Raw genomic sequence first — 13,682 nt, 5'->3', positions numbered from 1 at the left:
TCTACAAGGTAAGATCCCTCAGAATATAGGGGTCCGGGAAGGGGAGATGGCAGCTTGGCCCTAGCACGTGTCAGGAGTGCAGGGGGAGTTTTGTCCTTGGGTGCAGGTCCAGCTGGGGTGGCAGCGGCTTGGTCATCAGCCGGGGTGCAGGAGGGGAGGTGGCCGCTTGCCTTCGTGTGGGGTTTAGGAGGGTGGGCCGTGTCCTAGTCCTGAGTGTGGGTTCCTGGAGGCCAGGTGGTGGCTTGGTCCTCAGTGCAGTGTCAGAAGAGGCAATGGCTTGGCCATCCGCACGGGGTCCAGGTGGGGAGGCGGTGGCTTGCCTTTGGTGTGTGGTCCAGGAGGGTTGACCTCAGCTTGGCCCTGGGTCCAGGTTGGGAAGAGAAGGCATGCAATGGCTTGGTCATTGGTGTGGGGTCCTTGAGGGCAGATAGTGTCTTGGTCATAGGATGTGTCTGTGAGTGCAGGCCTCTTTTTGGGTGCCCCTTGGGGTAGTTAATGGCAGCTGGCGGCTTGGCCATCATTTTGAGGTTCCCAAGGGCAAGGGGTAGTTTTACAAATCAATAACTGGTGTGGGAACTGGAGAGTAAAAAGAGCTGGGAACAATGTCGGGGCACAATAAAATAACTAATGGAACTATAAGTTGTGATGAAGGACTGTACTATTGTAATGATGTGGGGAAAAATTAATCCAGAGGGGTGGGAATTTGAGGGTGGGAATTTCAGACCCTACATAATTTACCATAAAATTCAAAATTAAAAAATTTAATAAAAAAGAGCTGGATAAAGTTAAAACAGGGACTCTGTTTGCTTTTCTGTTGAGCTTCTGTATTAGGAGTGATGTGTGTATGTCACAGGCAGTAATTGAAACCATTGTCAGCTGCTGAGGCAGATATAATCATTTGAAAAATGGTGAATTAGATGGAATTTGTGTTTGAAATCCTCTCCCAACCATTTACTTTCCACCTTCCTCTTATGTTTGTATTAAGCTTCTCTCCTAGATGTTCAATGTTTTGTCAATTGTTTGTGTCATTCCTTCTTCTGTGATTTTGGTCAGAGGTTGGGAAACATCTTCTTGAGGTCCCCAAAGGCAAGCGGTAGTGTGGCCATCAGCAGGGGTGCAGGAGAGAAAGTGGCCGCTTGCCTTCATGCGGGGTTTACGAGGGCAGGCCGTGGTTTAGCACTCAGTGTGGGCTCCTGGAAGTGAGGTTTTGGCTTGGCCATCTGCGCGGGGTCTAGGAGGGCAGGCGGTGGCTTCTGCCTAGGTGCAGGGTCCAGGAGGCTGGTGGCGGCTTGGTACTTGGTGAGTGTTCCCGGAGGGCAGGTGGTGGTTTGGCCCTTCATGTGTTGTCTGGGAGGGCTGGTGTCCTTGGTCATTGGCATGAGAGGAAATGCCGGGGCTTGGTACTGAGTGTGGTCTCTGGGTATAGTGGGCAGAGGTGCCTTGGGTTCATACTGTCTTGCAAGGCCTGCTCCACTTCTGCCTTTGGGGGTTTTGGCCAATCCCCTCCTCCTAATCTTGGGCCTCTGGTTCTGACGCATGCGGCTCCTTCTGTTTATCTTTTGGAAGATATGTTATGTATATATATGTCCTTCGTCCCTCCCTCCCCCATCTGTCTGTTTTTCTCTCCCTTTCTCTGTTTCTTTCTTTCTTTCTCTTTTTATTCTCTCTTTCATTCTCTCTCTCTCTCTCTGTCTTTCTTTTTGTAAGGCTGGTACATGTTTGGTGGGATACACGGTGGTGTTTGTATGTAGCACAAGCTGGTGGACACACTGGCCTCTCCCCCCAGAACAGGATGAAAATGAAACCACTACCACAGCAAAAGTCAAAATCTGGGGCTTCAGTATCTGTCTGTACATCTAGCTACCTATCTGAGTTTTAGAAAAAACAATTTGATTGTTTATTTATTTCATAGGTATGAGACAGCTGGCCCAGCCCACAGGGTGCTGCTTTGTGGTTCAGGATGCCTGGAGTGAGGCCTAACAATACAAAATATAAGTCTACTTCAAAAATTCCATGGAAAAATGGAATTAAAGTTTGTCTTGGTGAAAAAAAATCTAAAATCTAAGCATAAATTTCCCCCAAAATACACATTTTCCATGAAGATTTACAAGACTCCTCATATGTGTGGATTTCAAATAATTTTGCATCAAAATAAAATCATTTATTTTTAGATGTTTATTTGAAATGAACAGAGGAAGGGTGACACATATGAGGTGGGTAGTAAGGAGGAGGAGGTAGGGAGGGAGGATAGGGGAGAGAGAGAGGGAGGAAGGGAAGAGGGGGGAGAGAGAGGGAGAGAGGGAGTGGGGGAGGCATCTTTTCACGTTCTGGTTCATTTCACAAATGCACACAGTAGCCTGGGCTAGTTCAGGATGAATTCTGGAACTCGGTCCATCACACATTGGTGCAGGACCTGAGGTCATAAAAGCCATTACATGCTGCCTGAGAGAATGTGCATCAGCAGGAAGCTGGCACCAAAAAGCCTAGGTGGGATTCGAATGTAGGGACGCTGGTACGGGATGTAGGTGTGTCAAGCAACACCTTAATGGGTACACCAAACACCTACCGCTATGTGCTTTTGAATGTTTATTTAATATCATCTACTTGAAAGGCAGGATGACAGAAGGGAAGACAGCGAGTGAGAGAGAAGGAAGGAAAAGAGGGGAAAGGGAGGGAGGGATGAAAGGAAAGGGAAGAGGAAAGGAAGAGAAGGGGGATGAAGGGAGGGGAGGGAGGGAGAAAAAGACAGAGAGAGATATCTTCCCTTGATTGGCTGGTTCACTTTCTTTCTTTTTTTTTTTTTTTTAGATTTATTTATTTTATTACAAAGTCAGATATACAGACAGGAGGAGAGACAGAGAGGAAGATCTTCCATCCAATGATTCACTCCCCAAGTGAGCCGCAATGGGCCGGTGTGCACCAATCCGAAGCCGGGAACCAGGAACCTCTTCCAGGTCTCCCACGCAGGTGCAGGGTCCCAAAGCTTTAGGCCGTCCTCGACTGCTTTCCCAGGCCACAAGCAGGGAGCTGGATGGGAAATGGAGCTGCCGGGATTAGAACCGGGGCCCATATGGGATCCTGAGGCTTTCAAGGCGAGGACTTTTTAGCCACTAGGCCACACCGCTGGGCCCTGACTGATTCACTTTCACATGCTTCCAATAGCTAGGGCTGCAGCAGGCAGAAGCCAGGAGTCTACCCAGGTGTCCTGTTTGGCAGAGGCTCGTGATCCTTCAGTCATCAGAGCTGAATCATAGTCAGAGGAGCCAGGATTCAAACTGCCACCCTGCTATGGCAGCAGACACCTGTCCCTGAACTGTTCACTTCATTTTCCTTGAAACTTTTGGAAGTATTTTTATATACCAATCCTGGTGGACTGCTGAAGCTTGTTACCCCAGGGTACACACTTAAGAGATCCACAGCTTTAAACAAAGTAAACAGGAGGCAAAAATCTCCTGTTTAGCCATGGAAACCACTGCAGGACTCAAGGCTTATGTGTCTTCCATGGCAGCTCTGTGCCCTGGGCCAAGTGTTTTCCTGCTGCTGGCAGTCACCAGATTAATTCCAGCTATAAAGAAAATGAGTAGACAGCAAGGCTGTGGAGGTCATGTGCGTGAGAAGTAAAGTGAAATGGGCAGTGGGGAGTCAGGGAGGTTTTATTTTTCCACACGGCTCCGTGCTGCCAGCCTGGAGCCAGCCTTCATGTTTCTCTCACTGTAAATGGGGGCTTTGGGGACGGCATGAGCTCCTTTCTTACCCGCCGGTGGTGATGCTTCAGTTTGAAGAGAAACTTGAAGTTGACACACAGGCGCTCATTAGTGTTCAGCTGCAGGATGGAAACCTCCGCACCCTCCAGGTCTAAGATGCTGGCTGAAAGTCAGAGTGGAGAGACAGGCAGCTGAGTCCCTAGAACCACGGGCTGTGCCACTTTTCCATCTTCTGTGCTTGCTCACTCTTAGTCTTACCCAATGCTCTACTTCCTCTTCCTTCCTCCGCTCACCCCAAGGGCCTTGATTAGGTCCTGCATACAGGCAGTTACTGTTCACTGCACAAGGACAATGATGCATATGGGCTTGCAGCAAAGACTTTGCACATTTCAAAAACAAAACACTCAACACATGTTTGCTGGACTATACAGTGTGCTTCTTTTGCTTTATTTGGGAGGCAGAAAGAGAAAACTCTCACCCACAATAGCCAGGCTTTTGGCCCATGGCTGACAGAGACCCAAATGTTTGAGCTCTCACTGCTGCTCTCCAGGGTCTGTACCAGGTGGAAGCTGGAACCAGAAGCAGGGCTGGAACTTGAACGTGAGCTTCCTAGTCATGTGGCTTTGCAGATTCTGAGACCAGGGTACTGGCAGGCAACATGGCATGAATACCCAAGCTAGCCACCCTCATCATGCCTGCAAATGGCTACAGCAGCCAGCAGGGAGCATTCAGGCTGGGGCTTACACAGAAGACTGCCCACACCCATTCACAGATTGTGGCTGGCTCTCACAGCCCCCTCTTCTCAGTTCTGTACCACAGACTGTCTCTGAAGAGCTCTGGGGTATGTTTTAAAAAGTGCTGGCTCCTAAATTAGGGGGAAAAGCACACTGGTAAATAGTGAATATTTGGCAGTGTGATTCTAACATTAAGCATTTGCCTCCTGCTTTCCCAGAGTAAAAAACATAATTAGACTAGAGGAAGACCTTTATGAAAGATACTGTACAGAAAACATATGACTGAGGATTAACCTCTAAGATGCTAGAACAGTACTAACTGCATGCCATGACGGATCCTTCTAGCATTGCATTTAGATCCCCACGTGAGCACATGGGCTGGGGAATCTGCAGGGGTTTGTTGGCCTGTATGTGACTTACCATCTGTCTGTAACAACCATTCCACATGTGCCACAGGGACAAGCTCTCCAGACTGGGTGTAGGCCAAGTGCGGCTGGATCCGGACATCTTTTGGGGATGAGGGGATCAAGATCCGAGGGTGGATCCAGCTATCATCTAGGAAGGTACCTGGCAGGGAAAGGCAGGATTCAGAGCTGTACTGAAGGCCTTCAAGTGGCCCGGCTGCAGGTTCAGAGAGCCCCACTACCTTACTTCTGCTTTCCTACTGCTTGTCTGGGGTTACTGCTAAACTCTGATGTCTAAAGAGCATTCTGCAAGCCAAGAAAAAGCTTGGGTGTTAAGAACAAGCATGTGGCCCAGGGGGATATGGCAGGGGTCCTGACAGTCACAGGCACTTGAAAGATGTGTCTTTACAACTGAGCTGAACTCACAGGGCAGGTGTCTGCCATCTTTCAGGGCAAGCTGTGTTTGAATGAAACTGGCTTGAGGGCAGCACCCCCACGGAGTTCTTTTAAAATCAGTCCTGCCATTCAGTCCTCAATTCCTGACTTTTGGCTAATGAGGCTTCCAATCAGGAAAGACAGGTGCACATATCCCAAGTGCTCTAGGGCATCTCCTGCAGGACACATAGCTGGCCCAGGGGTGGGGCACGGGGTGGTGTGTCCACTCCAGAACTCAGGCCAGTCACTGTATGATACAGTCATAATGAGGGTAATGAGGGAGGTTGACTTACTGTTCTTCACTGTGCAGTTCTGCCCTGTGAAGAAAGTGAAGGCAGTAATTACAGTCGAGAAGGAACTTCTCTCATATGCTACCCTCCAGGGCTCTCTCTCAGCTCATTTTCAAGAATGAAATTTCCGTAGCCTGCCAGCCTTGCTTCTAGGGGCTGTGCTCTCCCAACTTTCTCACTCCATCCAACTGTGAGGACAAGATGACAAAGAGGAATGGTGGAGATGACAAAAGGGGACCAAAGATTTGTGAGGGTGGGTTATGACCTGGGGACTTTAACCTGTAAGATGGGGTTGATGCTGTGCCATAATGGGTTAAGCATTGCCTGTGGCTCTGGCATCCCATATGGGCACTGGTTTAAGTCCTGGCTGCTCCACTTCTGATCTAGTTCCTTACTAATGAGCCTGGTAAAGTAGCAAAGATGGCTTAAGTGCTTGCCACCCTGCACCCATGTGGGAAACCATAAAGAAGCTCCTAGCCCCTGGCTTCAGCCTGGCCCAGTCCTGGCCAGTGTGGCCATTTGTGGAGTGAACCAGTAGGTGGAAGATTATCTATCTATCTGTCTTTCTGTCTTTCTGTCTTTCTATCTGTCAAGTGAACAAATAAATGTTTAATTTAAAAGCTCTGTAAGACAAAGGACAGCAGGCAACTGGCATGATCCTTGGGTTAGAGTTCTGGCTTCATTTTTCATTCCAGCTTCTTGCTAAGGCATAGCCTTGGAGGCAGCAGGCTCAAGTCGGTTGGGCCTTTGCCACTGAGATGGAAGACCCAGAGTGAGTCCTAGGTGCCTAGCTTCAGCCTGGTCCGGTCTTGCTCACAGCAGGCATTTGGGAAACAAAATAGCAAATGAAAGCTCTCACATGTCTTTTAAGACTTTAAAATATGCCTCTTAATTCCATTTTTTCATAAGCATTTTGAAGTCTATTCAAAGATACATTTATTGATTTGAGAGGCAGAGCAACACAGAGAGAAATATCTTCCATTTGCTGATTTGCTTCCTAAGTGGCTGCAACAGTTGGGCGAGGCCAGGCCAAAGCCAGGAGTCAAGAACTTCATCTGGGTCTCTCACATGGGTGACAGGGGCATAAGTTTGTGAATCATCTTCCTCTGCGCTCCCAGGTGCATTAGCAGGCAGCTGGATCAAAAGCAGAGCAGCTGGGACTCAACCAGATATTCAACTATGGGACGCCAGAGTTGTAAGCAGTGGCTTCACTTGCTGCACCACAAAGTGTCCCACTCCAAATACATTATTTTACTAATTCACATGGCATGTTTACTTGAAGGTCTTGTGCTTAGCTCCTTTTTATGGGTGAGGAAAGTGAAGGGCCAATATTACAATACAGTGTCTCCTTCTTTGGCAACATGAATAAGCTTTCTTTTTCTTCTTCCTTCTCCCCCCCCCACCCTCCACATCTCCTACCCCCTTCCTTTTGGCAGATTTATAGACCAAAGGAGAGGCACAGGGGAAGGTCTTCAATCTTCTGGTTCACTCTCCAGATGGCTGCAGCAGCTGGAACTGAGCCAATCCGAACCTAGGACCCAGGAGCTTCCCCTGGGTCTCCCACACGGCTACAGGGTCCCAAGACTCTGGGTCATCCTCCACTCTTTTTCCAGGTCACAGGCAGGGAGCTGGATGGCAAAAGGAGCAGCTACGACATGAACTGGTGTCCACATGAAATCACAGTAGTTGGAGGTGGAGGATTAGCCAGTAAAGCTTTCCTGCTGGCCTCATAAACTTTCTAATTCAGGAGATCTCAGGGGAAGTATAGGGTGGCGGGGATTCTTGAGGGTTTTGGATGTGAGCAGAGCTTCAGGCATGGGCATCTCTGGACCAGGTACCTGCCAGAGGGGATAAGAACTGGGGCTGGAGGCTGGGAAGATGGAGGGCCTAAACAGCCCATGTATGAGAGGTCCCTGGGACAGGCTGCTGCATCCCCTGTGAGATATGCCCACCAATGTATCTTGGTGTTGGGATGCATCTCATGCTGGTTTCAGACATATGAGGATTTCTGATTTCAGGGACCAGAACCCATGGTGTGTGGCCTGGCCTAGGTGTGCAGGATGCATGATCAGACTACCCACACTGCTTACTCCTGTGCAAAGCAGCCAATTACAGAGTAATGGGACATGGGGGACACAGCCACTGGCACCAATTAGAAATTCTCCAGCTTGTCAGAGGGGTCCATTAGATGAGATAGAGAGCTCCAAGCCAACAGGCAGGTCTTCTGCCCCTAATCAGCATGAACTAACTACAGAAGAGGTAATCAATCCATAATCTTCAGCAATTGGCTAATCCTCCACCTTGCAAGTGCCAGGATCCCATATGAAGGCTGGTTCATATCCCAACTGCTCTAATTTCCTTCCAGCTTATGGTCTGGAAAAGCAGTTGAGGATGGCCCAAAGCCTTGGGGCACTGTACCTGCGTGGGAGACCAAGAAGAAGCTCCAGGCTTCAGACCAGCTCAGCTCTGGCCATTATGGCCATTTGGGGAGTACACCAGCAAATGGAAAGTTGTTCTCTCTGTCTCTCCTTCTCTCTGTTAATCTGCCTTTCCAATAAAAATATGCAAATCTTTAAAAAGTTAGCACAAGAAATACATTCAGAAATATGGAGATTAGAGATGATAAAAGGAATTATAAATGATCATCTTTGGATGGTAGGTTTAAGCATGGAAAGGGGATCTACTGTCTTTCATTTTAAACATCTTGGTTTTATTTTAAAAGGAAGATCACACACATTATTTTTGCTACTTCTACAAATAAAATGACTAGAAAAGTGTGGTGGGACAGGTGTCAAGCAGCTAAGGTGCTGATTCAGACACCTGCATCCCACATCAGCCTTCCTGTGATGATTCCAGTTTCCTGCTAGTGCAGACCCTGAGAAGCACCTGGCATGGCCCCATGTGGAGATCTGGGTTGAGTTCTTGGCTCTAGGATTTGGTCCTTGTCCCGCACTTGGGAAGTGTCTGCCTGACTTGGACAAAATTTCAGGAAAATGTTCTTGCGAGGCCACAGTGTGCTCCACTTGAAGCTTTCATATAGCTATGGGCTACCCACTTTCCCTGTGACCCATGCAGTGAGCAAACACTGTCCCGCTCTTCTAAAGAGGTACATAGGCTTCTACCAGTGGTGAGTGACACAGGGCTACAGAGCAGGTGATGGGACAGGCCTGGGTAGCCCAGGACTCTCTGAGTCTGGGCCTCATGCTGTCTGCATGGTGCTGGTAGATGTTACCCACAGGCTGGAGACCAAGCCCTAGGAGCCTGCTAACCTTGCTGGTTCTGTTGTTGGCAGCAAATGCAGTTCTGTCTGCCCAAATTCCCATACTGCATCAGAGTATACAGAGAACACGGAAGGCTACATGCAGCTCTGCAATCAGCAGCTAAAACCGTTAAACCCAGTGGTCCTTCCACCCTGTCAAGCTGAAACCACAAAGCTCAGAAGAAAAAGAATGTGTAATGAAACACACATCTTGTTTGTGGAGTTGCAAGTTAACATTCACATGACCAACTCCAAACTTGTGACTTTTCCTTTGGCTTTGCTGTGCATTGGCTATCATGGGAAACTGGCAAGAAAGCCCAGGCAATGGGAAGTTCAACCAAAGAACACCCAGGGATATGAATTTCTTGGGGGAAATCAGAGCCATGGGGTTGATGGGGCTGGCTCCAGACAGCAGGGGCAGGTTCCAGGCTTTCCATCACAGGCGGCCACTCATTCCTCTCTTCTCTCACTTGGTACCTAGGCCTCACCTTGGCCACACAGTACTGGGCACACCAGAAGCTGCCTTTCTGTTGCAGGAATCAGCAAAGCCTAAACTCCATCATCGGGCTTCCTGACACTTGCACATGTGGAGTCTTCCAAAACTCACTGCACATGTGCACAAGGGCTACCGCTGTGACACAGTCCAAGAAAAGCACAGGCTCTACTTCCTCAAAGCCCAGGAAAGCAGTGCAGGATGGTCCAAGTCTTTGGGCCCCTGCATCCATGTGAGACACTTAAAGTTCTTGGCTCCAGGCTTTGGAATGGCCCAGCTCCAAGTGTTGTGGCCATTTGGGGAGTGAACTAGTGGATGGAAGACCTCTCACTTTGTCTCTTCCTCTCTTTATTTTAAAAAGATTTGTTTGTTTTTTATTTGAAAGTCACATTTATACAGAGAAGGAGAGAGAGAACTGAGCCAATCCAAAGCCAGGAGCTTCTTCTGGGTCTCCCATGTGGGTGCAGGGTCCCAAGGCACTGGGCTGTCCTTGACTGCTTTCTCAGGCCACAAGCAGGAAGCTGGAAGGGAAGTGGCACAGCTGGGATATGAACTGGTGCCCATATGGGATCCCAGTACATGCAAGGCAAGGACTTAAGCCACTATGCTACTGTGTTGGGCCCTCCCTCTGTTTTCATAACTGCCTTTCAAGTATTTTTTTTTCTTAAAAAAAAGGTATACTAAGAAAATACCAGAAATGGGTTTCAAAATTTTCTGTGCCATAATAAACTTCTGTTTTTCTTTTGAATTAGTTGAGAGGCAGAGTTCACTTACTTTTTAAAGTATTTTTAAAAATATCCTCCAATTCACTCCTAAAAAGGCTCTATGGCTGGGGCTGTGCCAGATTAAAGCTGGGAGCCAGGAATCTGACCCAGATCTTCCAAGTGGGTGGGAGGAACCTAATGGCTTGAACCGCTAGCACACCCTCCTGGGGTAGGCATTAGCACAGAGAGGTAATGAGCCTGGGGGCCAGCACTGGGATCCAGGCACTCTGTCTGCTATGGAATGCAGGTATCGCATGTGGAAATTTAATTTCTGTTTCATAATGCTGGCCCCTCTTCTCTTTAAAGATTTATGCATCTTTTACTTAGAAGTCAGTATTGCGCTGCAGACACCCCCCCACACCCCCCCACACACACCCCACACACACCCCCTCCATCCATTGGTTCACTCCCCAGATAGCTGCAGTGACCACAGCTGGGCCAGGAGGAAGAGAGGAGCTTCAGCCAGGTATTACACCTGAGCATCAGGGGTGTAAGCACCTGGGTTGTCATCTGCTGCTCTCCCAGACCATGAGCAGGGAGCTGGGTGAGAAGCATAACATGACGTCTGGATTTGAACCGGCATTCATATGGGATGCCAGCATCTGCCAGCAGTGGCTTAATCTGTACAACACAGGTCCCTAACTTTTCAAAGCATCTGCCACTTTGGAACAGTTGTGAGGGCTTTTGGGTGGCTCCCCCAAGTGCTTTCATCATGAAAAAGAGAAACTCAGGCCCACACAGCCTCCACCGCACAAGGTTGTAGCAGTGAGGTCAGTATGAAGTTAGGTGTGCTGAAACCCCCTTTGTGGCTTTCCTTCGGCTGTGGGCGCAGAGGTAACAGGACAGACAGACAGATGAGGAACGAAAGAGGAGTAGGGTCTCAGGGTAAGTCAGCAGAGCAGGGAAGCAGAGAATGAGAGGTAGAGAGGGAACGAGATGAAGGAGAGGTGGGGAAAGTGCAGAGGTGGCCAACATACCTGGTCTCGATTCAGCTGTGTCCTGTTTCGCTGCAACTCAAGCCCCCATTCTTGCAGCCCAGCTCTCATGCCCTGACACCTGCTTAGTTTTGATTCCCAGCCCAGTACTTAGATTTTACAATTAGTGGACAAATGGCCCTCCACAAAATGATTTTCACATGGGGTCTGCTGGAAGGAGCCGGTCAGCAAATAGCTGGAAGCTTTGTTCTGTCCTGCCGTTCACAGCATCGTTCATAATAATCAACCCCCACCCACAGACACATATGAAGCAGTCACTCACACCTCCGCCCTCTTTCACTAAGTATCTCACTAAATTAGACAAGGAGCAGCACTGCTGGACTCAGATTTGAGCCCTGCTCCTTCCAGTCTACCTCAAGCGATGAAGGCAGAGGAGAGTGGCCCACAAAGAACAGGGTTTTGTTTAAAGACACCAGTGGTGGCAGGGTAAGGTTGCCATGTGACAGGCAAGCATGTCCCTGCCAGCACAGCCAGCGGGGTCAGCTACCCACAGGCCAGCAGCACACTTTGCCTCTTTCCAGACCTGAGTGTGGAGGGCTGTGCACGGAGAACCAACTGTCCCATGGGACCTGGCCCTCTGCACGTGGCTGTTCCCTGAAGATCAGGCCTTACTTTTCTTACTGCTCTAGGACCTACATCCCCTCTCTCCCACCCCACCCCACAGTCTTGATTTCAGCAAGGAAATAGGTGGTACTGGGGCAGGGATGAGGCCTTCCTCCACATGGCCACACCCGAATCCACACCCAGAATTCAGGCCACTAAACCAAGAAGGCACTTCTGAGTGCCCCAGCATGAAGAGGTGTGTGGCCCAGACTGTCCCAGCTACTCCCAGTTCATTTAAGGAGCTTGTTTTCAATCAGGCTGCAAAGTGATATGAGGATGAAGGTGATGCAGAAATAGAGAATTAATGCCATACTGAAGGAATGTTTGGTTGTCTGCCAGTTCATGTTAGTGTTAGTGTTAATAAGTCCTAGACTAGGATTCAGAATAATGTTTGGCTGATTGGTCAAATATTATACTTCGCGGTTAGATGTGTGTGCAGTGGTGAAATGGCTAGAAGTAAGACAAGTTCAAGGACCATTCCATCACCTAATTTGCTAGGGATAGATCAGAGGATAGCATCTACAAATAGTAAACACAGCTCTGGTTCAGTATGAGTGGGTGTGTTCAGGATGAGGGTTGGCTGGTGTGTAGTTATGAGGGTCTCCTAGTAGGTCTGGGGAGAAGAATGTGGGTTATTGTCTGTTATTTTGGGGTAAAGAATCTGCGTTTCTACTTAAGAGAGCTGGCAGATGGTGCTGGTTGGTGATTTAAAAGAAAAGATTTGTTTATTTTGGGGCCCGGCATGGTAACCTAGCGGCTAAAGTAAAAGTCACATTGAATGCACTGGGATCCCATAATGGAGCCAGTTCTAATCCTGGCAACCACGCTTCTTATCCAACTCTCTGCTTGTGGTCTGGGAAAGCAGTTGAGGATGGGCCAATGCCTTGGGACCCTGCACCCGCATGGGAGACCCAGAAGCAGCCACTGGCTCCTAGCTTTGGATTGACTCAACTCCAGCCATTGCCATTGCTTGGGGAGTGACTCATTAGAGGGAAGATCTTCCTGTCTGTCTCTCCTTCTTTCTGTATATCTGACTTTGCAATAAAAATACATAAATAAAAAAACAAAAAAAAATATTTATTCATTTTTATTGGAAAGTCAGATATACAGAGAGGAGGAGAGACAGAATGATCCTCCAAGTGAATCACTCCCCAGATGGCCACAAAGGCCAAAGCTGAGCTGATCTGAAGTCAGAAGCCAGTAGATAGATCTCCCATGGGGGTGCAGGGTCCAAAGCTTTTGAGCAGTCCTCAATTGCTTTCCCAGGCCACAAGCTGGGGGCTGGATGAGAAGCAGGGGTGAGGGAACCACTAGGTTACTGGGGGATCCCATATGGGATCCTGGTGTGTTCAAGGCCAGGACTTCAGGCCTGATGGGCGATCTTTGTTGTTAGTATTTTTATTGTCATTGAAATTACTGAGGTGGGGGCATGGTTAAATTGTGATTAGCATCCTTAGTGCAGGGAGGTTAGGAATGCCAGTGAGTAGTTTGATTAAACCCTTTTGACTGGAAACTAGGGTAGATACAGTTATTTGGAAATTGGCGGTAGTTTTAAGAATTTGCTTTTTACGGCCCGGTGGCGTGGCCTAGCTGCTAAAGTCCTCACCTTGAATGCCTCGGGATCCCATGTGGGTGCTGGTTCTAATTCTGGCAGCTCCACTTCCCATCCAGCTCCCTGCTTGTGGCCTGGGAAAGCAGTTGAGGATAGCCCAATGCATTGGGACCCTGCACCCGCATGGGAGACCCGGAAGAGGTTCCTGGTTCCTGGCTTCAGATTGGCACGCACCGGCCGTTGCAGCTCACTTGGGGAGTGAATCATCGGATGGAAGATCTTCCTCTCTGTCTCTCCTCTTGTCTGTATATCTGACTTTGTAATAAAATAAATAAATCTTTAAAAAAAAAAGAATCTGCTTTTTAACTTCATGTTGTATCTAGTACTAAGGTTGAAATATTTAGTTTGATTAAGAGGTTGAAGTGTGGGCTAGGCACAATGGCTCAATG

This window comes from Ochotona princeps, chromosome Y (genome assembly GCF_030435755.1).
Source record: "Ochotona princeps isolate mOchPri1 chromosome Y, mOchPri1.hap1, whole genome shotgun sequence".
In the NCBI taxonomy this organism is placed as follows: Eukaryota; Metazoa; Chordata; class Mammalia; order Lagomorpha; family Ochotonidae; genus Ochotona; species Ochotona princeps.
The sequence above is the reverse complement of the archived record's forward strand: the minus strand, read 5'-3'. Positions refer to the sequence as shown.